Genomic DNA, 8,166 nt, shown 5'->3' with positions numbered 1-8,166 from the left:
AATTCATCTTTAAAATTATTCAGTAATGGAATAAATATCAAAGGGAAATGATTTTTTTAAACACTTAAGTTTTGGAGAAAACAAATGATTGGACCTAGACAAGCCACATTCCTTTCTGGGCTTGTTTTTTTCTCTGTAAAACAAGGGCGTTCAATAGGATATATTTCAAGTTCCTTTCTACCCCTGAAGTTGATTTGGAGGCTTAGAGAGAGGCCTACAAAATAGGTATGCATCATATATAAAAACCCAAAATCAAACCCATTGCCATCGAGTTGATTCTGACTCATAGCGACCCTACAGGACAGAATAGAACTACCCCGTAGGGTTTCCAAGGCTGTAAAATCTTTACAGAAGCAAACTACCACAACTTTCTCCCGTGGAGTAGCTGGTGGGTTCAAATCAGGGCTTCAAACCGGTTCTTCCTGGTTTGTTCATGGCTGAAGAAGCAAAACTGGAACAGACTTGAATTTTTTAAATTACGGCCAACCGTAACAATAATCAGAATGGAAAAAATTATGGGTCAAAGGCCTGCTGGAACCTAATCTCCCTCTTAAAAAACAAGGGCAGCATACACATTGCATAGCAACCAAATCTCTTGTCCTCAGTCGGAAACAGCAGTGTCCCACTCAGAGATGGTGGCTGACTGCGCTACTTTCAACGTGTGGCGCTGCCACAGTCCTGCCAGTAATCCAGTCTCATGCATCAGGCTCCTGTAAGGACTCAGTAAGCCTCTTCCAAGTCTGATTCCAGGGCTTTGACCCGTAATTTTTCCCATTCTGGTTATTGTTCTGGACCACTCAAATTCAGGTCTGTTCTGGTTTCACTTTGTCGGCCATGACTGAACCAGTTCGAAATGGTTCAGAGCCCTGATTCAAACTACAGACCTTCTAGTTAGCAGCTGAGTGCTTAACCACTGTGCCACCAGGGCTCCTTCCATCATATATAAACCAGAACAAAACCCATTACCATCAAGTCGATTCTGACTCATAGCAACCATATAGGACAGAGTAGAACTGCCCACTAGGGTTTCCAAGAAGTGGCTAGTGGATTCAAACTGCTGACCTTTTGGTTATCAGCCAAGCTCTTAACCACTGCGCCACCAAGAGTCTTCCGTCATATATAGGGAGTTTAAATACTCCTTTTGCTAATATCAGCTGTTAGGTAACTTTATGGTTATTTTAAACCAAGGTATCTAATAATGTATATGAAAAAAAGTATATGTGCATATAATAAAACATTTGAACCAATTAGATGAGTATTTTTCATCTAAAAATTTTTTGTACATGTGTTCTTAAGCTTTAGATTTGAGTATTGATTGTTTCTGGTAGATATCTGATCATTCAGTTTGTAGTAATTTGATCATATTAAAAACAAAACAAAAAACCAGTTGCCAGCAGGTCAGTTCCAACTCGTGGTGACCCCATGTGTTTCAGAGTAGAACTGTGCTCCACAGGGTTTTCAATGGCTGTGGTCGTTCGGAAGTAGATCACCAAGCTTTTTTTCAGATGGAGATGTTTTATCCAAGGAACTCAGAAATGTAACCTAAATGTTTAGTCCACTTTTATTTTATATATAAGATTGAGGTCAAAACTGGGCCTAAGCAGAATTGTAAAGATCTGAAGGATCTTCCCTCATTGGTCTTCCCTGCCCAAACACACAGTACATACACAGATGGCTTAATTTACCACTCAGAGTCCCAGGGCTTTGAGACTTCTACCTTCTCATGCTACACAGATATCCAGGCTTGAGTATAGAACTTGGGTATGTGCTTCTTATGCCCTCTTACACCTCCCTGGGCTGCTGTCAACCTGTCCCTGTAACTGCTTTTCCTCCCAGTGAAACTAAAGTATGTTAAAGGTGCTAGCAACATGCCTGATGTATAGTAGATCCCTCTTTAAGGTTGGATTCCCTTCTCTGCATTTCTGTGATGCAGCTTGATCAGTGGAGAGAGAAGCAGTTGTGTAGACCCTGCCTAATTTAAGGGCTGTGAATATTAAATGACAAAATAAGTGTACAGCAGCCTAGGTGACTCCTAACACATGCCAAGCACATGTTCTTTCTTCCAGAACCCCTCTTCCATTGGCGCTCATGTGTTTAATTGTTCAGGACTTTAACCCTCAATGCCAGTGAGTCAATATATTCAATCTGAATACATGGCAAGGCGTGTGTATTTCACTCATCTTCCCAGTTGGTGTCAAGTCGACTCCGATTCATGGTGACACCACGTGTCAGGGGAGAACTGGGCTCCGTGGGGTTTTCAGTGGCTGATCTGTCAGAAGTGGATTGTCAGGCCTTTCTTCTGAGGTGCCTCTGGGTGGACTCGAATTACCACACTTTCGGGACACTATTTGTATTTTAGGAGTGATTCAATGAGTGAATGTAATAGGAGTGTTAGATAAGTAAGTGAGAGGGAAAACTTGGAACAGGTGCACCTTTCAGAACTTCTTAAAAAAATCATAGTGTAGCTCTTTCTTCCTTACTCTCTAGATAGAGCTGGTGTTGAAGCACCTTTTAATGTAGTTATTTAAGAAGTTAGGACCAGATGTCATAATGCCAGATTTTCAGAAATGTCCTTTATGATGTATTTTAGCAGACTACGAATCTACTCAAGTTTAGGTCATTATCTGTTTAAGTGGAGATAATGCAGTAATGAATGTAGGTATGGTGGGGAAAATGTTCATGTGGATGCCTTTGAATTAAAAACAAATGGGTAAGGCTGTGCTGTTCCGTCATTCACTTGGTCTGAATGCCAAGGCACTCGGAAGTGGTAGCATGGACTTAATGAGAGTTGTTGGGTTGGGTTTGGGTCTCTAACTGACACTTTAGGAAGCAGTGGGCTAAGATGTTATCATTGTTTTCCACCTTACATCATCTAGATTTGATTGTATTTGAGGGCTGTGAATATTAAATAACATCATGTTTATTTTCTTTGCTGTAATAGTGCCATTTTAAAGTTTGATGTTGGATAATACTTTAAATAGTTTATCTGATTCTACCTTAATTTATACTGGAACTGACAGTATAGTATGTAAAGTACAGTGAACCAGTTGTTTATGCTAGACTAGCAAACATTGGGCTTTCAGATATGTTTATTTCTTTAACCTTTTTATTGGTGGGTAAGTGACTATCTCAGTGCCTGGGGTACTTAGTATGACTAGAAATGCTGGACAGCACGGTGGAGTGCTGCTTTCTCTAGTTCCCCTCTGAAAGCTTTAGTTTTTGAACCACTTTAAGAAAGCTCTACAGAGATGAGGTCAATAAGATACGATGTTCGTCTTTAGGAGAGAACATAATCAAAGCTTCATTACTTAAAATTAGGTAGTTTAACAGTACAGTGGTTGAATAACCTGATTTTGATCAAGATTTTTTTGGCTGGTTCCCTTGTGAAAGTTAAGAGAAGCTGTAAATTAGTATTTAAAGTAGCTACCCAACTTCTCATTCATATCAACTCACTTCTATTTCAGGTACCGTTAAACTACAGCTGTAGGGTATGCATGGACAAAATGGCCAAGTCCCGTCCGTCCCTCTTATAAACGGTAATGGAGGGATGAGTGTGAATGAAAACAAAAGATCTTCGCTTTTGGTTAATACAGCAGATTGACAGACTGCTGAGGAGAGTCAAGAAATTCACAGGCTAATACTATGTAGGGCAAATGTTCTTTTCATAACGCTCCCAGGAATGTGCTACCTGTTGGAACCAGAGACTAGTTTTTTTTCCTTGATGTTTTAAATCCAAAGGATTCAGTCTTTAGATTGGGTATTTAAGCTTTGTGAAATCACAGACTGTATCGAGTTTCACAGTTTTCTTTCTACCTAATGAAAATGAAATTCATTTTCATTTTTAGGGAGCAAGGCAGGATAGCAGTAGCTTTGAGCATATCACTAGAAATGAATTAAAAATAGATTTTTCTTGAGGCAGTGATGTAAATGGCAGATAGTTGACAGAGGAAGAAAACTAAGTTAAATTTTAGGCTTGCATCTCAAATACTAAATTTGAATTCCACTAAAGAATATTGAAGTAAAACATTGGAATGGTATGTAGAAGCCTTTATCCTTAGAGTTTTCATTTGAAGATGATAATTAAACAAATGTTTAGCCTGAATGTGCAGTTACACCATTTCCTAGATGGAGTTCATTGTGGAGCAGTGTGAAAATACTGTAGTTTGTTTTCAGCTGTGCTCTTGGTGGGAGAACTGAGGCAAAAGCAGGTGATAGGTGACTCGTCACAGGACAGTGACACTAATGAGAGTCTGCTTCGCCGAAGAGCTCAAGTAGATCAAGGAAAGGCCAAAATTTCATTATGCTTTTGAACCTTAGTAGGAAATAGTAATATAGGTTTGAGAAGTTATACATACGCCCGTAACTTTGAATGTAGATTGTGAAAAGCTTTCATTAATTTTATGTATATATTTTTTGCTTTTTACCATGTATAAACTTCAATGTCTGTTTTTTCCTTGTAGCACACAGCACCAGTAGCTACTGTTAACTTTGCAAAATAATCAGGTGCTATCAAATGGAGATTTTAACTGTTGCTCTGTTCCTTTTAGCTTGCTTTGCCCAGAGCGCTCCCAGCCAGTGAGTTGCAAGCGTGACATTTGCTGTGTTTTCAGCACCTGCCAACTTGGAAACCAGGGTTTGTGCTCAGGACTTAGGCTTACAACCCACACTTTGTGGTACACAATGCCGTCCCAGCTGGCATGCTTTCGTACCTCAATGGTGCTAGACATTCAGTTACAAAGCTGTGCAGATTCACATGCACTGATTTCAATAGTCAGTCCCCTTCAAGCTGCTTTTCAACTCTGATTTCCTATCAAAGGAGTTAGATTGGTATCATTAAATTCACTGCTGTAATATTTTTTAATGAAAATAAATTTTGTTATATTTAGTATGTTTGTCTTTAAGAACTAAAGTACCTCTTAAAAAGGGTGTGTGTGTGTATGTATGTATATGTATGTATATAAATATAAATATGATTCCAGCCAGAGCTATAACTCATTGTCATCACTGGAAAGATTTCAGACCACAAAATGAAAAGAACAGGAAGGAAGGAACAGAAGAATTAGTGTGTCATAACATGCTTCTGTAGGTAGGACTGTTATTTGTGGCTGGACCATAGCTGTGGGAAAAATTATTGAACTTTTTTTTCTGAATAAGACCACGTAAGAGAATTGCCCCTATGAGAGGTTCAGATATTTGGCTTCCGTCTGTAACAAAAACTTCCCATACTTTCCAAAGAAGGGTGTTTTGCTAAATTGTTTTCAGTCGCTAATTTCTTTGAAAATACTTCAGGTGGATTTGGTGATGTCTGTCTTCCCACAATTCATTATAAGCAGTTTTAAAAGGTTCTGCTCTTAAAAAAAGATCTTTTCACATGTAGAAAGGACAGTGTGAAATGTGAATGACTGGCTTTTAATACACCAGTTGTGACAAAGAGGCAGTGGCTTTTGGAAGCTGAATAAAGGGGTTAATACACATGCATCTGCATAGTGCTGTTGGGTCCAATGTATGACACGTTTGGCGTTTGTTTAGCTCACTTTGTTAGTCTAAAAAGAATTAGATGTTATTCTCTTAAATCAGTTTATACTTTTTTTAGTGGTGAGCTCTTTTTACAACCATAGGTACAGATAGATTTGATGGGGAAAAAGTGAACAGCATTTCCACTACTTGCTCAGACTTCAGAGCTTAGTTTTTTGTTGTTTGAATATCACATTTATCTGGTTCTGAAGACACAAAAATAAAACACTCGCCAACTGACTACCTAGGACACTCCTTAGTGTCTATCAGAACCCAACCTTTACCCTCCTCTGCACGAACGTGCTTAGATGAACACTTTTATTAGCTTGTTGATACAAGTTATAGTTGGTTACACCCTTTCTTAATAAAATACACCCTTATTGTCTCTTGTTGCTTAAGAGCTTTAAACCTGGAACAGCCAAGGAGCTCTCTAATATAGAAATAGCCTCCATTTAAATCTCCCAGGCCATTTTGAGTGGGTATATGATGCATACCATACATAAGAGCATTCCTCCATTTGGGAGTCCTGCTTTGGGGGAGCAGGACCGCCAGTATTGCTGTGTTTTAGCCCTGGGTTTCACATACAGGGCTTGGAGTACGGACTGCAGTAATGGCGACATTTTGTATTTCCCTGGTGTTCTGTGGCTTCATCAGATCAGTGTTGGTTGATGATAATGGAAAAGTTACAAGTGATTACTTTTGGATTATTTATGGATGTATTCTAAATTGGCCTATAAATTTGTGTTCAAGTGTCTGGTTGTACTACAGTCTAGTTCTGGTTTTACTTTGACTGTTCAGGATTGGATAAAGGTAAGACAGCTCAGTCCCCCAGTTGCAGCTTACATTGTCTTAAATCCTGAGTTCAACTGAGTTTCTATCTGCTCTTTCGAATTGAGCAAAACTCTAATATACAACCAACCTTTTGGGTAGGATTTTTATAAAGAACTATGAAACATAGCACTAAGCAGTGGGAGTAGAACGTCCTACATAATGTGGGAAGAGCCTAGGCCACGGAAGGTTCAGTGCTTTAATGTACATGTTTAGCCTTTGGAGATTCACATGTAGAAAATGAGAAAAGCTACTCATTTGTTAGTAGCACAATCCCTGAAGACAGGTCTTTTAGTTCTGTACACTCTCAAGAAAGGCTCAGAACTAGAAAAACAGGCTGCTTTAGGTTGGAAAGGAGGCATTACAGTCAAGGAGCTCGCCATAACCACAATCCTTGGAATTTGTGAGACGAAAATCAACCTGAAAGCATCAAGAATAATGGCTGCAGTAATTGCTTCCAGGCCTGAGACCCCTGCATCTTGTTTTTTGAGTTGACCTGATGAGCTAGTAATTGCAGGAATAAACTGAATGTTTGCCAGCAGGAGTCACTCTAGGCCTCCTCATAAAAAGTCGGTAAATTAAACTATATCCTTAAAGCTCTCAAAGGCTAAGGTAATACTGTGCTAAGATAACATTAGGGAAACATTGATGCTTTTCGTTGAGTGTAGCTGCTTTCTCAGATTATCCCTTGTGCCTTTCCTTTGTTAAACCCAGGAAAACTTGGTTCTTGATCCTCTCAACATTGGCCCTTGAGATAGAGAGATATATATATTTATGTATATATATATGTTTAAGCAAAGAAATGTATATGGGTAAGGATAGAAGTAGCTAAGAATTTTGTATATTAGCTCATTTTGGCTTTCTTAGGATGACTTGATCACTCCATCATCATCTGCTTGAAATGAATAGATGCAAAACCTTCCTGGTTGTCCTTTCTGATCTCAAGGCAGAAGTCACTGGAGTGAGCTGTAGTGAGTGTGAAAGGAGATGTTAGCCCATGCTTTTCTGCAAAGAATGGGTTCAGTGTGGTGAAAAACTGAAATATTTCAGCAATAGCCATGAAATATAATAGTTTCCCAAGTGCACACAAGCTCAAGAAGTTAATTGTTCATTTATGTTTGATACTGGGATTGAAACATTGGATTAAAACCAATTAAATGTTCCTAGAAGCAACAGAAAAAGTTTCCTGATTTATGAATAGAACCATTCAAATGGCGCAGACACAATCCATGTGAAGTAATGAGGTATTTTGTTTTTTTGGCAAAGGAGAACACAAAACAGGCACGGGGAGTTCTTTTTAAATCTTCTCTTGAAACCTGTTTTTGGGTATAAGGTCAGTAAAATAACATACACCAGTAGGAAGGAGTAATGGGAAATCTGGGGCTTCACTTCACAAGAAAACAATCCCCCTCCCCCAGGTGAGCGGCACAATGAAAATACTCTGCTTATTCTATCAGGGTTACATTCCTGAACTTAAGTCAACATCCTAAGTTACAGAGCTAAACATGCTCTGCCTCTGCTTAGCAACCACAAATCCTTCCTTCCCCAGTTGCATATATTTTGGATGTGGCTTTTGCAGTACACATTCCTTTATGGCGATCAGCGTCCCGAGTTAGGAAACGAGCGCTTTATTTGCCCGAAGTGTGGCAACACTTCCCCGGCCCCTTTCCCCTGCCGCCCTGCACTCCACCGAAAACGGTCGTTTCTTTAAAACCTCAAAACTCCGCAACCCGGAAGATGGGCGTCGGAAGCCCACGCGGCCCGTGCTTTTGCCCGGCTGGTGCTGGGAGCGGGAGAGTAGCCCGCGGACCCCTGGCTCCAACG

Source organism: Trichechus manatus, unplaced genomic scaffold (genome assembly GCF_000243295.1).
Source record: "Trichechus manatus latirostris isolate Lorelei unplaced genomic scaffold, TriManLat1.0 scaffold00031, whole genome shotgun sequence".
Lineage (NCBI taxonomy): Eukaryota > Metazoa > Chordata > Mammalia > Sirenia > Trichechidae > Trichechus > Trichechus manatus.
The sequence above is the reverse complement of the archived record's forward strand: the minus strand, read 5'-3'. Positions refer to the sequence as shown.